Raw genomic sequence first — 14,165 nt, 5'->3', positions numbered from 1 at the left:
TGAACACCTACAGGAAGACCCTCCAGACCTGGCTCTTCAGCTAGACAGATCTGCGTACCCCCCCCCACCGCCTTCAGCGCCTTGAGACCCTCATGTGTGAGTAGCACGCTTACAATTCCCCTGATTGATTGATTGGTTAATATGTTGTTTTGCTATCCCCTCCTTGCCTCCCTACCCCCGCTGGCCGCCTCCTATTGTAAGGCTTTGACGATGAGCTTCTCATTGAGAGAGAGAGAGAGACAGCTGCTGCTTGCATGAGTGTACAGGAGGAGAAAACGACCTGACTAAAAGTAATACTCTGGAATGTATGATGCTTGAATGACAGACGGAAAGCGAGGCTGGTAGCCGCTTACTTTCACCACCATAAAGCGGACGTCTGCTTTTTGCAGGAACTACACTTGACAGGAAACACTTGCGTGCGCCTGCAGGCAGGCTGACTTGGGTAGAAACATGTTCCATGCTATTCTAATTATGCAAGGCGGTGGCCATTCTCATCAGAAAAGGACTGTTGTGGCGCACGCACAAAGCCTTATGCAACCCACAGGGACGATACGTGATGCTAGAGGGCACGCTGGGGGGACACCCAATCAGGCTGATCTCGCTATATGGGCTCAATGTAGACGACCCGGACTTCTTCTGAGAGGTCTGTAGATCAGCAGATACCCAGGCCCAGGAGTGATTCTGTGGGGGGAGGGGGCGTGGGGGACTTCAATAAAGTCTTAGAACCCAACGGAGACAGATAGGGCAGTGCCCAACGCCCCACCCATGGGCATTAGCACAGCAGCATTCTATTATAGCAGGCCACAGACTGATAGATATATGGCACAGTCGAAACGCAAACATGGAGGAGGGTACATGTGTATCATCAGCAGGTCCCTCTTGCTCCAGAATCTACTTCTGACTGACCTCAAGAGACGTACTCGCTTGGGTTTCTACAGTCACCCATCTAGCTAGAACCCTTTCTAACCACTCCCCTGTACTTGTTGAACCTACTCTGCCGGACTACCCATGCAAAGCGTTTCGCTGCTAACTCCCGTGAGGCGCACTACTGGATCAGGTGTACTGAGATGCAATCAGGTCAGCGATAGTTAATTAATTCGCGTTAAACGAGGGTACAGGTGATCCCTCCACTATACTTGAGGAGGCATTTCAGTCTGAGATTTGGGGGGGAATGCATTGCAAAGCAGGCGTGGATTCTGCGTTCACTGCGGGGAGACCTGTAGTGCCTAGAAGAGGAGATACAGGGTCTGGTAAGCGAATTCTTTGCCACCAACAAGTTCAAAACCCTAGGGGACATTAGGGGTAAGATTGGGGAGTTTAAAGAAGCGGATATACAGAAGACACACTACCTTGGAATGGAGGCATGTGCTAGAAGATACGGAGAGGGGCACAGAGCGAGCAAGACACTAGCTGGCTTATAAAAGAAACTATGGGCTTGCGACTACATCAGCGAATTATGCACTTCAGACAACGAGACGGAGCTTGGTCAGACCACCAACTAGGCGGAAATTATATCCTTTTACTCCTCACTTTATGAGGCGAGGCAAAATGTTACCCAACCCGATTTGGTCGACTTTTTTTACTCTATCTAGCTGCTGTGGCTCTAGAACGGCCACCGCAGCTATCTGGATGAGCCGTTCTCTGAGGAAGAGAAGATCAGGGTCATCCACGCCTTACCAGGGGATAGGGCCCCCAGACTGGATGGCCTGACAGCAGCCTTTTAAAAGAATCTGCACTACTGCTTGTGTCCCATCTCATAAACATGTATGAGGAATCGCTGGAGCGGGGAAAACTCCTCCTGTCGCTTTGTAAAGCGCTTATCATTACAATTCTAATATCAGATAAAAATCCTACCCAGTGTAATACCTATAGGTGCCTGCCCATGATCAATTTGGACAATAAAATCCTCACCAAACTCATTACTGGGAGACTACTTCCACTGCTGCTCCTCGTCATGCACCCTGACCAGTGTGTCTTTGTTACCGGAAGGGCTACATCTCACAATCTACGCACCTTTGTTGCAACAATTCAAGAAATTGACCCCTCACTCCAAGCAGCTGTGATATATCAGGATGCCACTTAGGCATTTGATTCCTTAGAATGGCCATATTTATTCGCACTCCTTTCCAGATTGGGCATTAGCTCCAAATTCATCAAATTGATCGCTCTCCTATAATCTTACCCTATGGTGAGGCTTTGGATTAACAGGACGATACCCCCCCCCACCTTTCCATGCATTTCGGGGCACGAGGCAAGGATGCCTGTTGTCTCGCCTTCTTTTTGCCGTAGCCATGTAACCGCTGGCGGCCAGACTAAGGCAGCATCATACGCACCGAGGCAAGGCATTTGCTCCTAGGGTAATACTGGTTTCTTTGCATGTGGAGGACGTGCCCCTGTATGTCAAAGACCTGGCCAAAAACTTAGACCCCTCTGATCTGGGAGATCGCAAGATTCGGAGACCTCATTGGCATAAACATTAACTGGGGGAAAATTGGTTACCTTGCCGCAGACGGCAGCCGCAGAACGGTTTCAATCGGAGTATCCACTCTGCTGGGCGGAGGGCCCAGTGAAATACCTAGGATTTTGGCTAAGCCGTAATATTGAGGAACTTTGGCAATATAACTACGGGCGACTCATGGAAAGTCGAATGGGATGAGGGGCTGGTCTGCTGCTGTACCTGGCAGGATGACAGGCCATAGCAAAAATGGTTGTTATCTCCAAGTTCCTCTATGTTTATTAACCTCCTGCTCCCCCTTAGCACCAGTTTCAGATGTAGACTGCGATCGAACTTGATATCCCTTGCCTGGGCCGGAAAACAACCCAGGATTTCTTTGGAAACCCTGACCCTCCCCTTTGAACAGGAAGGTTTGGGTGCCCCAGCCATGGAGCTTTACTACATAAACAAAAGAAGTCATCAATGACAGACCAAGGTCTAGCACTTCAATTACCAAATGTATGTTGTCAAATTGGGTGCAACTACTTTCAGCATCCATCGTTGTTCGATGCTACAGAGTTCAAAAAAATTTACAAATAAGGAAGTTGACTCAGCGAAAGTGAATGAGAGCCAACAAGTAATTTCCATTTACCTTCTTTTATTCCAAAAATCGTTAAAAAAACGCCAAACAGCCAACGCGTTTTGTTCCTTATTGCCAAAGGAACTTCTTCAGAGCTATAAATCAATTGGATCGAAGAGTATTGAAACGACAAATACACGATATCCAAAGCTTGATTACTATAATTCTTCCATCATATAAATGTTGCTTCCATATTGAAGTTAATGAGGGGAACACGGAATAAGGTTCCAAAAGTAGATAAACAACAATTTACATTTGTAATTAACATCAGGATGTGTACAATGCAGGCGTACCGAACAGCATAACTGGCAGTAAGTTTTGGATATCTTGGATATCGTTTATTTGTTGTTTCAATACTCTTTGGTTCAATTGATTTATAGCCCTGAAGAAGCTCCTTTGGCAATAAGGAACGAAACCCGTTGGCTGTTTGACGTTTTTTTAATGATTTTTGGAATAAAAGAAGATAAATGAAAATTACTTTTTGGCTCTGATTCACTTTCGCCGAGTGCACCTTCCTTATATGTGATATTAATGGAGCTTTACTACAATTGTGCCCAAGCTCAGTTCGGATTTCATTGGATATTCCCACCGCAATTCATGGCGCATACAGAGCTGGAACACAACCAATCGGCTCTGATACCACGGAACACGGTCCTTTAAAGACCACACACTAGACTGTGATCTAGGGTAGATACAGGGGCTGTGCAGTATGGGCCTGGCAGGGATTGCGACGTAGGGCACAACTGGAGATGTTATATGCCCCCTCTGTGCCACTGCCTCGGCACACAGCATTGCCATTCTCTGGGGATATGGGCGCCTGTAGGAGACGTAGGAAGCTTAATCTTCACACTACTGGAGATACGTTCCCGGAGGGAACATTCATCCAGCCAGACAGAGCGATGACAGGGTAAGGCATGGGGTTGCTTGACAGAATGACCTCATATCAGCTCCGCGCGGCACTGCTTGCTGGCTTTGCTTCTTTCCCGATGGCGCCACCCACATTCCAGGTACTAGAAGACTTCCTAACTAACCCATCACCTGGCAAAATGATTACCCGACTATACCCAGGCATGTAGTGCACAGCGCCGATAAGCGTCCCTGGGGTGCGTCAGGAGTGGGAGACACTGCTGGGATTCCCCATAGCAGAGGACCAGAGGGCATACTGCTGCGGGCAGGCTCAGGAGCTGTCCCCTAACTATAGGCTACAGTTGATTCCCTTTAAGTTTTTGCATAGATTATACAGGACTCCTGAATGGTTATATAAAGTTGGTTTGAGTGGGGATGTGAGATGTCTGAGATGCCCTGCACAGGAGGCGTCCTTTTTGCATTTGGCCTGCTGCTGCCCAGATGTTACATGTTACTAGGAAACCATTTTTGATGCATTAGATAAGTTTCTGAAGTATCAGATAAGTTACAAATGACTTCCTTTTGGAATAGATCAAAATGAATTGTACACTGTCACCACTAATAAAGCAACGATCACATAAATGCAAAATAATTTTCTACTTAATTCACTGGACATGAAAATAAATAAAACTTCTAACACCTATATTAAGACAATATAAAGTGTTTCTTTAATTAAAATCACATAAAAACCACCGAAGTGTCAGATAAAACAATCCCCCTTGATAGCGTTGCTCGGCTATGTGAGAAATGCACCTGCGACAAGTAGAAAACTAGTGTCCATGCTTTTGTTGCTGGCTAAACGTCGGATAGCGATGAGCGGGGGCTGCCACCAGAAACCACGTGCCACAGATTGGTTTAGGATGCGGAGTACTATACTGGGAACTTATGCCCGCACAAGCTCACCCCAGGGACACCTGGGAACCGGCAACCCCTTCCCCCCCTCTTATAATCCCATTCTTTCATTATTTGTGGCTATGGCAACGCAACTGTGATACCATTGTAGACTACATAGGTAAGAGGTAAAAGCTTATCTAGATTGGTAGCTGATATGTCTATGGTTTATCTAATTCATGCCATTTCACATAATGTCATACTGTATGCAAACAACGTACTGTTGGAATGTATCCTCAGCTGTATTCAATAAAAAGAAATGTAAAAAAATAAAATAAAAAGATAAACTCTATTAGAGAGAATCCCATACACCCACAATGGTCATCCCATAATTGCCTGGCTGCCCAATAATGCTATGAGGAAGGTTACGTATTAAGTGTAAGAACGTAAGAACAGATGGAAGAAATCCAGACCTCAAAATCTGAAGGGTGGAGTCCCAACACCCCAATGCAGAAGCTGCTACTCCAGTAAAAATGTTATGAGCACCCATGCTGTAGATAATAAAAGATTGTACCCGCCCCAAGAATGGTATCAACTCATGTGTGGGCACTTCCGGTGCTCACATCCAAGAGAGACCAGGCCAAAGCTGGTAAGTATCCACCTGCAGGCATGAGCACATCTTTTCTCTCACTTTTTCCCCCACACTGGTGCAGAGACAATGCTGCACACTTGCTCTAGTGTGGCTTGAGCAGAGTCTGCGTACAGGTAGAACACCAGACCAATTGCCACACAAACTATAATTCACTCACACAGTTTGTACCCTTTCAAACACTGGCACCCAAGGCTAAAGTGGCTCATTTCTCAACCATTTTCGCATCAAATCCAAGCTGCAAAGACAAACAAGATAAAAAATATCTGTGTCCTCATGACCATCAAAACACTACCCATATATAATTGATGTAATTAGATCCATGGCACACCCACAGGGAAAGTGTTATCAAGCGCTATATATGTGCTACTACACTACCACCCTGGGACAGATCAGACCCTGCCCTGTCCGCACCCTATGCTCCACACAGCAGCAGAGTGAGGGTAGTTTATGTGCACAGTCCAGGTCAACATAGCTGCTGTTTTTTGTTTATCCTTATGATTGACATTCTCATATTTTCTGGGTGTGTATGTGTTGTTTTGAGCAGCAATGAAAAGGGTGAGCCATTTATTCCACCCAAATGTTTATATTTATTAAGAAAAACAAAACTAATATGAACAGAGAACTGCATTACATCACAACAGACTCTTTCCTTTCTCAAAGCCAGGCAGCACCGCTTTTTCAACCTTTTCCATTTTATGAGATCAAGCTCAACAAATACACTCCCCGATAGCAAATAGAGAAAGAATTGTGCCAAAGGTGACTCACTGCTTACGTGGATGGTTTAACTTTAAGGTCATCAAATATCATGTAAGGCATCTGCTTGACAGGCTGATGCTGGCCCAGAGTCCTTCAATCCCTGCACACTGCCTCCTTTTATAGAGGGGCTGCAGAGCTCCAGGGGTCAGCTGCTGACCAATGAGGCAGTATTTGTACCTGGTTCCATGTGCTATCAAGAAATGAAGCTGGGTGTCACCAATGACCTCCTGACCCCTCACTCTTGCATGGGGTCGGGAACCTCCCAGATGGACTGCACATTTGAGATTGGAATGATTTTGGGATGTAGACAGGGTAAGGGTTACAGGGGCAGGACCTGAGGAGTGATAAATGAAGTGACAAAGCAGTGCTATAAGTCACCAGTGAGTTGCACGTGTAGAAATGAACAGGACAATGGTGTGGTGTTTCTACCTGTCAATGCTGCCTGATGACTGCTTGCTGTCATGCTTCACGGGTGGGCTGTGGTGCAATTGCAGAGACCCGGTCTAGACAGGGCGCTCACAGGAAAAGGAGGAGGTAATGACTCATTATAATGACCCTGAGGTCACATAATGACATAACATATGATATGATGCTTGGATTGTCAGAAAAGACGTTTAAAATAATACATTGTATATAACACTCAAAATTATGTTCAGGATTGCTGCTTGTGTGGATGGACTTCTGATCCCCAAGGATAAGTGCCAGTGGCGCCCACCTGCACCAATCAGATGACCTTAGCTGCCCTGCAAGAGCGTAATGCACCCCCTGGAGCCAGGGTCAAGGGGCACAGGAGTGAGTGGGGGGAGTGTATGTGTGAAGGGAGCTCGGTGTTTAGTCACCTACATTACTAGTTTCAGGATCCGGAAAACAACAAAAGGTGCCGGGATCCATGAGAGGTTGGATCCAGAGGTTGCTGTTTGTGTATTTAAAGGCTCATCCGAGCCACCCGCAGCCGAATAGATCCAGTGCCACATGTCACAATGTGTCTCCTGTAGAGACCGGGCTCCGCCGGACTTGTTTTTGCTGTGCGACATTGCAGCTAAAAACAATGAACCAAGGTAGTGAATCTCAGATTTGGCCACTCAGGGCCACCGTAGCATAGCTGCCAAGTTTTCAGATTGCTTATGTGTGACATTTCCATGGTTTCAGTGCACTTATGAGTGATCGGGTCTGGTGGCTCAGTGGACTAATGCCTCTACTGCAGGGGATGCAGAACGACCTCATGGTCACAGGTTCAAATCCCCGCGGGTCCACTGAGCCTTTCATCCATCTGAGGTCGATAAAATGAGTACCATTGAGTTGGGTAACAATAAACATCGGTTATTCAGCGCCAAAAAACCTCTGGGTGAACGTGCGCTTTACAAATACACGTTATGTTATGACACTCAACTGCCCAATATGTAACACTCAGAGTGACACTTTCTCATGAGTAAAACCAAGTAATGAAGTTCATGGAAACAGACAAAGATCAAAAATGAAACACTTTGGAGGAATACAAAAGCTCTAAAACTAAATGTAAACTGGTGCACGAACCTAGAAATAGAAGGTTAATGCTTGCATTACAAAACTAAATCTCTGCAGCCTTTTACTGTGTACAATACAATCTTACCACTAAGCGCATCTTCATCGTGCCTTCAGTTGCAGGCTGCCACCTTTTACCTCTATAATACAGACGCCACTAGAACCCACTGGGCCAACAGAGGCTCAATTCAGTTTCTCTCTGTTATACACAAAATCTCTGCAGTGATTGCATTAACAAGTGACGTTTGAGAACGGTAACAAAAGGCAACATAAAAGGACGCATTTCTCATTCATTTCTTTAACGTGGGGTTTATCATCTTTCATTTAGTTGTGCGCTTATTGTGTATGTAGTTTCATAATGATGAAAGGTCAACAAAGAAGTTATGGAATAGGTTTTCCTTGTTTCTGTTTCGTTGTGACACCTAGACTGCATTGGCTGCTCCCGCTGTCAGCGCTAAAGCCCATTTATGCCTAATGACTGCTGCAGTTTGAAATTCACTAGCTAGTCAAGGCTGGCTTTAGTGCAGGGCATCTGAGCAGCATATTTCATGGGAGGCTCACAGCTTGGCTCAGGGTTTTACTTGCATGGAGCTGGAAATTGCAAACATCATTCAAGGCAATGAACACATCAATACCATTCATTCATTCTGTGAAATAAGTTGAACCCTGGGACTTTTTTGCCTCTCATTCTGAGATATAAATGAAGGAAAACAAGCCTGCCATAGACTTCATTTATGCTTAGACCGTAACAGGGCAAAATGGACAGGGTCGCACTTTAAAAAATGAACCTGCATTTGAACTGGGACAGGTGAAGAGGGACAGAGACGAGGAGGAGAGGAGGGAGGGAGGGGGGTGAAGAGGGACACAGACGAGGAGGAGAGGAGGGGAAGGGAGGGGGGAGGCTGCACAGGAGAGGTGAAGGGGCCGCAGCGAGGGGGGGGGCATGGCTTGAAGGGGGGCGGGGTGAAGGGTCCTCAGCCCGGGGGGGGGGCATGGTTGAGGGGGGGGGTGAAGGGTCCTCAGCCGGGGGGGGGGGGGGCATGGTTGAAGAGGGGTGGGTGAAGGGTCCTCAGCTCGGGGGGTGGGAGGGGGGGGGTGAAGGGTCCTCAGCCGGGGGGGGGGGGGGGCATGCCTTGAAGGGGGGGCAGAGTTCAGGTTGTCTGAAGCGGGGAGGGGGGGGGCGTAGACTCTACCTGCGGGGGGGATTTGTTCTGTCTCGAGCGTCTTTGAAAACCTTGAGCTGCAACTTGCTCATCTTTTCTGCGTCTGCTACTTTTTTTGTGCATCTTAATTTAACAAAACCCTAAACCCAGGCTTTACTCAGACCGACGCACATGTAATATTAGCAGCTGCTCGAGAGACTTCCTGAAGCACCGTTAGAACCCGAGCTGTCAATCACGGCTAAAGACTTGTAGCAAACAGATCCAGGGTCGCCCTCACCACCGACGTCTATTGTAGGCTGAAGTCACACGACTGAAAGCTGACGAGTGCAAACCCACTATTCATCCTTCTAAATTGGTAGCATTAAAGCAAAGAAGACATACTATACTATTTACAGCGCACGGAGAGAGCACATTAAAAAAATATATATCTTATTATTAAGAAAATAAAGTAATTTCTGGAGTGGATAAGGGTTCCAGATTCTTCGAAGTCACAAAAATCAAAGTATCCAAAACAGGAACAGCTTGAACTACAACTCCCAGAGTGCACCGATACTCTATGAAAATGAAGCCATGGCACGTTCCGCGCTGCGTGACCTGGAGCCCGGCGGCGGCTTCAAGTCTGAGGCGCGGCGGGGTCAGAACTGCGGGGAAACCCCCTTTACTTCTTGGGCGCCAGACATGTTATATCGCGACAGCATGAGAAAACCCACTCTACTGCTTGGGCACCAGACATGTTATATCGCGACAGCATGAGACAACCCACTCTACTGCTTGGGCGCCAGACATGTTATATCGCGACAGCATGAGACAACCCACTCTACTGCTTGGGCGCCAGACATGTTATATCGCGACAGCATGAGACAACCCACTCTACTGCTTGGGCACCAGACATGTTATATCGCGACAGCACGACAAAACACATGCTTTGGTACAAGGGGGTGACTCACTTTCCCCGACTCCTGGGGGCGCGTTTCTTCTCTTGTTCGTCGCAGTGTCACGGGTAGAAATGTGGAGACCGAGCTGTAAATGCGCAACAGCTGAAGAGGCGAAGCCGCGTCACGAGAACCCGCGTCACGAGAACCCGCGTCACGTGACCCCCTGACAGACAAGTGAAAGCGTCGGTGTTCTAACTATATTTCCACCCCCGTCGTTTTGGAGTAGTGTTCGCCCTGGATCTTGAAAGCGCATGCGTGCAATCACACGCATGCGCACTAAACGGGCAGGAGAGTGGAGAGCTTATAAATGCGTGCAGCCAAGACATGGGGTTTCCACGCATGCGCATAATTATGCGCATGCGTGGAAACGCGGGGGGTGTAAAGACGGATGGGGTGGGTCTATTGATAGTACACCTGATGCTCCGTGTGCGCGTCCTTTGCGCAGGCGCCCCGGCGCCGGAAGCTCTGATGCTGCACCCATGGTCGAGTGATAAGAGCCTCCCTCGCCTGCTCCATCCCCTGACGTCACTGGTGCCATATCCAGGGGCCCATGCATGCCCTGGAGGGCTGAGAGGCAGGAGCGCTGCTGGTGGTAATAATAATAACAGCCCCAGCCCCTCACAGGTGCATCCCTGGGCCTCGAGCTGGTGACGTCGGGTCTCATTGAGAAAGAAGTGGCTCCTCAGCTGCTACGGATGCAAATGAGCACCAAGACTGTGCCCAAGCCTGGCCTCACTGGGGGAGCAGTGTCTGCATCAGTGACAGGAGCCCCTCCCCTTTGCTGCTCTTGACCCCCCCTCTTAGAAGCAGGCCTTGGGGGGACCAGGCCCCACTGGGGGAGCAGTGTCTGCATCAGTGACCCCGACCCTGCTCTGAGCTCGTGCATTAACACCCCCCCTTTGCTGCTCTTGAACCCCCCCCCTCTGAAAAGCAAGCCTTGGGGGGGGACCAGGCCTCACTGGGGGAGCAGTGTCTGCATCAGTGACAGGAGCCCCTCCCCTTTGCTGCTCTTGACCCCCCCTCTGAGAAGCAGGCCTTGGGGGGACCAGGCCTCACTGGGGGAGCAGTGTCTGCATCAGTGACAGGAGCCCCTCCCCTTTGCTGCTCTTGACCCCCCCTCTGAGAAGCAGGCCTTGGGGGGACCAGGCCCCACTGGGGGAGCTGTGTCTGCATCAGTGACCCCGACCCTGCTCTGAGCTCGTGCATTAACACCCCCCCTTTGCTGCTCTTGAACCCCCCCCCTCTGAAAAGCAAGCCTTGGGGGGGACCAGGCCTCACTGGGGGAGCAGTGTCTGCATCAGTGACAGACTCTGCTCTGAGCTCCAGCATTAACACCCCCCCTTTGCTGCTCTTGAACCGCCCCCCCCCTCTGAGAAGCAAGCCTTGGGGGGGACCAGGCCTGTCAGCTCCAGAGTCAGCAACCATCGGTGCCCTGGACCGGACTCTGGGCCTTGGAACAATCAGAAGAAGAACTCCGCTAGTCATCCAGGTATGGAAAGCATGAGGGGCCTCACCGCCACAGGAGTCCAATCTCATTAAAAACTGTGGTTACTATTGGTAAATAACGCCTGTGTCATTCACTGTATGCACCGCGGAAGAATCCATTCATTGAATGTTAAATGACACAAAATGCCAATAAAATGTAAACTCTGTGAAACAATGAAAGGCCTAAAGGTAGTACCTGGTACTGGTAGTGTTGATGTAGAACACAGAAATGCAGGAACGTCTGAGGATTGGGATGCATTGGCACATGCAGGTGCACATCCAGTAGGTCTATGGAAGCCAGTAAACCCCCCTGACTGATGACTCTCTTAACGAGCCGCCATATTGAACTTACTATGAGGAATGCACCAGTTCACATTCTTCAGGTCCAAGACAGACCCGAACTTTTCATTAAAAAAGGATCAAATAGGTTCCCCTTCCTCTTTGGTGCATTGGAACTGATTCAGTTTCTCCCTTTACCAACAATTTCTGGATGCCCTCTCTAAAGGCCTCTTGTTTCTCTGGATTTGATGGCACCATGGTCCAACAGAAACATTCTGGAGGCTATGCACAGAATCTGGAGGCTATGCACAGAATCTGGAACCAATGCACAGAATCTGGAGGCTATGCACAGAATCTGGAGGCTATGCACAGAATCTGGAGGCAATGCACAGAATCTGGAGGCTATGCACAGAATCTGGAGGCAATGAACAGAATCTGGAGGCAATGCACAGAATCTGGAGGCTATGAACAGAATCTGGAGGCAATGCACAGAATCTGGAGGCAATGCACAGAATCTGGAGGCTATGCACAGAATCTGGAGGCTATGAACAGAATCTAATCTGAAAACCCTTCTCTACTATCTGTAGGACCCATTGATCCCATATAGAGTTCTTCCAGACATAAAGAAAACAAGAGATTCGACCACCAACTGGTAATGCACTCATGTTCCGATAGTCAGGACTTGGCTGGGGGCTTAGCTGACTGCGTACTGGGATTGGGACTTTTCTGTAGAAGGGACTCCCGGCCTCACCCTCTCCCTTGAAAGGGCTGACTCGCTTTGACCTGAAAAGATGAACTAAATGCCGTTTCAGTGCCAAAAATCTTCCTGCTGTAAGGTTGGCTGGGGCTGAAAGTGTCTATCCTCAGTCGACCTCTTGATCACCTCCTCCACTTGAGATTCAAACAGCTTAGATGCTTAAAATGGAATCGTCATCAATAGTGCCTTTTGCAGCTATAGAAGAACCAGCCATAGATTTCCATTCACTCAAAGTATCAATCAAGCAGTCAATTTGTAAAGCACGCTACTCACCCGTGAGGGTGTCAAGGCGCTGAAGGGAGAGTGGGGGGTGCTGCTATAGCTCGAATAGCCAGGTCTTGAGGTGTTTCCTGAAGGTGAGATGGACCTGGGTCAGTCGTAGGTGTGCGGGCAGAGAGTTCCATGTCTTGGCTGCCAGGTGGGAGAACGATCTTCCTGCGGTGGTGGCTCTGCGAATCCGAGGGACGGTGGCGAGGGCGAGGCTGGTGAGCGTATCATCAAAGACAATAGGCAAACTTGTTGTTCCATCATTGCAAAATGTTAACTAGGAAAAAATTAAAGACACAGGTAATTGACAATAGGAAATAGATGTACTCAAATAATGGCCAGAAGACAGTCATCCCTGTAGGACTAAAAACTGTCTCAACCTGCTGCACAGCAGACCGCTCCTTTTATTCACAAAAACCACAATGACTCCATGCATGTTATCTTACACAAACAAGTAATAAACAAGTCACAGAATAGGACAAGTCAGTTATATATTTTCACATACCCCACACCACTTAGATTAGTGACCTCGTGCCTACCTGATCAGTTCCCATTATCCTGCAACCCTGATAAAGCTTTGAAGCTCGTTATCCTTTAACCTGTCCTCCCCGAGTGTGTAATATAATAATCCACATTTGTAAAGCGCGAACAATCACCCGTAAGGGTCTCCAGGCGCTGGGGGCCGTCGGGAAGATTAATCAAGCTATTGCCCAGAGTCACATGGTGCTGGGCTAATCTGCCGCCAGGAATCGAACCATGATCCCCAGATTCCAGCGTCAATCGCCCTGGCCATGGCGCCACACCTCTCCCGTGTGTGTTATTCTGCTGTTCTCAGGGTCTCTTATGTAGCTTGAAACACGCCTCTTTCAAGAGTGGGAGTGGAGGTACATGCTTATGTGCTGTAATCTTCAATTCCCCTGAGCCTCCCAGCCGTACTCTGTCCTTATGCAACCCAGGCCTCAATTGTCTTTTAATTACATAGAGTTTTACAGTGCTCTTTGCGGTCAGAGATGGTGGTAGTTGTTTTTGTCTGTCTAAGATTTCCTTGCATTTTATATTTTCCTTAACATTCTCCCCTGTGGTTGATATTTCAACTACTTCTTCTAACTCCTGGTCCGTACTAAATGTAAACTGATGTGTTCCTCAAGGAATCTGTTACCTGTTCTTGTGATTTCGCTATGTTCATTCCTCCCACTTTAGTGCTAACTCTTTTACAGCATGCTATTACTATTTGAAAGAAACAGTACTTTAAAAGCAAAACCACAACGATGGGCAACCAGGCCTTAAACAGAACTGACATCCAGGATGGTAGCCTATTAAACCAACCCTTACACCATTCATCTGGGCCAACTCCTCCGCTCACAATTGTCTTGCAAATTGTGTAGCGTTTGTATTGTCTCCATCAGTGTTCCATCATTCATATCATTAGCAGGGACATACGTATAGCAACCAGTCCCTATTTTGCCCTCCTCCCCCTATTGCCGTCATCTAATCTAGCACACACCTGTGCTGTATTAGCATTACCCTCATAGCTCACAG

The 14,165-nt window shown here is 48.1% G+C and overlaps 2 protein-coding genes across 2 annotated transcripts in view; one reads left to right on the top strand and one right to left on the bottom strand.

Annotated features, from left to right (window-relative positions):
* LOC144772273 (uncharacterized) overlaps positions 1–9,966 on the bottom strand; it is a 73,726-nt gene extending 63,760 nt beyond the window's left edge. Inside the window, exon 1 of the mRNA XM_078656505.1 lies at positions 9,851–9,966. The gene's annotated coding sequence lies outside the window, so the exon portion shown is untranslated. The remainder of the gene's footprint in view (positions 1–9,850) is intronic.
* Positions 9,967–10,300: 334 nt separating this feature from the next.
* LOC144772271 (uncharacterized) overlaps positions 10,301–14,165 on the top strand; it is a 36,474-nt gene continuing 32,609 nt past the window's right edge. Inside the window, exons 1-3 of the mRNA XM_078656504.1 lie at positions 10,301–10,664; positions 10,791–10,964; positions 11,216–11,327. The gene's annotated coding sequence lies outside the window, so the exon portion shown is untranslated. The remainder of the gene's footprint in view (positions 10,665–10,790; positions 10,965–11,215; positions 11,328–14,165) is intronic.

Source organism: Lissotriton helveticus, chromosome 8 (genome assembly GCF_964261635.1).
Source record: "Lissotriton helveticus chromosome 8, aLisHel1.1, whole genome shotgun sequence".
Lineage (NCBI taxonomy): Eukaryota > Metazoa > Chordata > Amphibia > Caudata > Salamandridae > Lissotriton > Lissotriton helveticus.
Note: the sequence above shows the minus strand (reverse complement) of the source record. Positions and strands in the feature narration are given on the sequence as shown.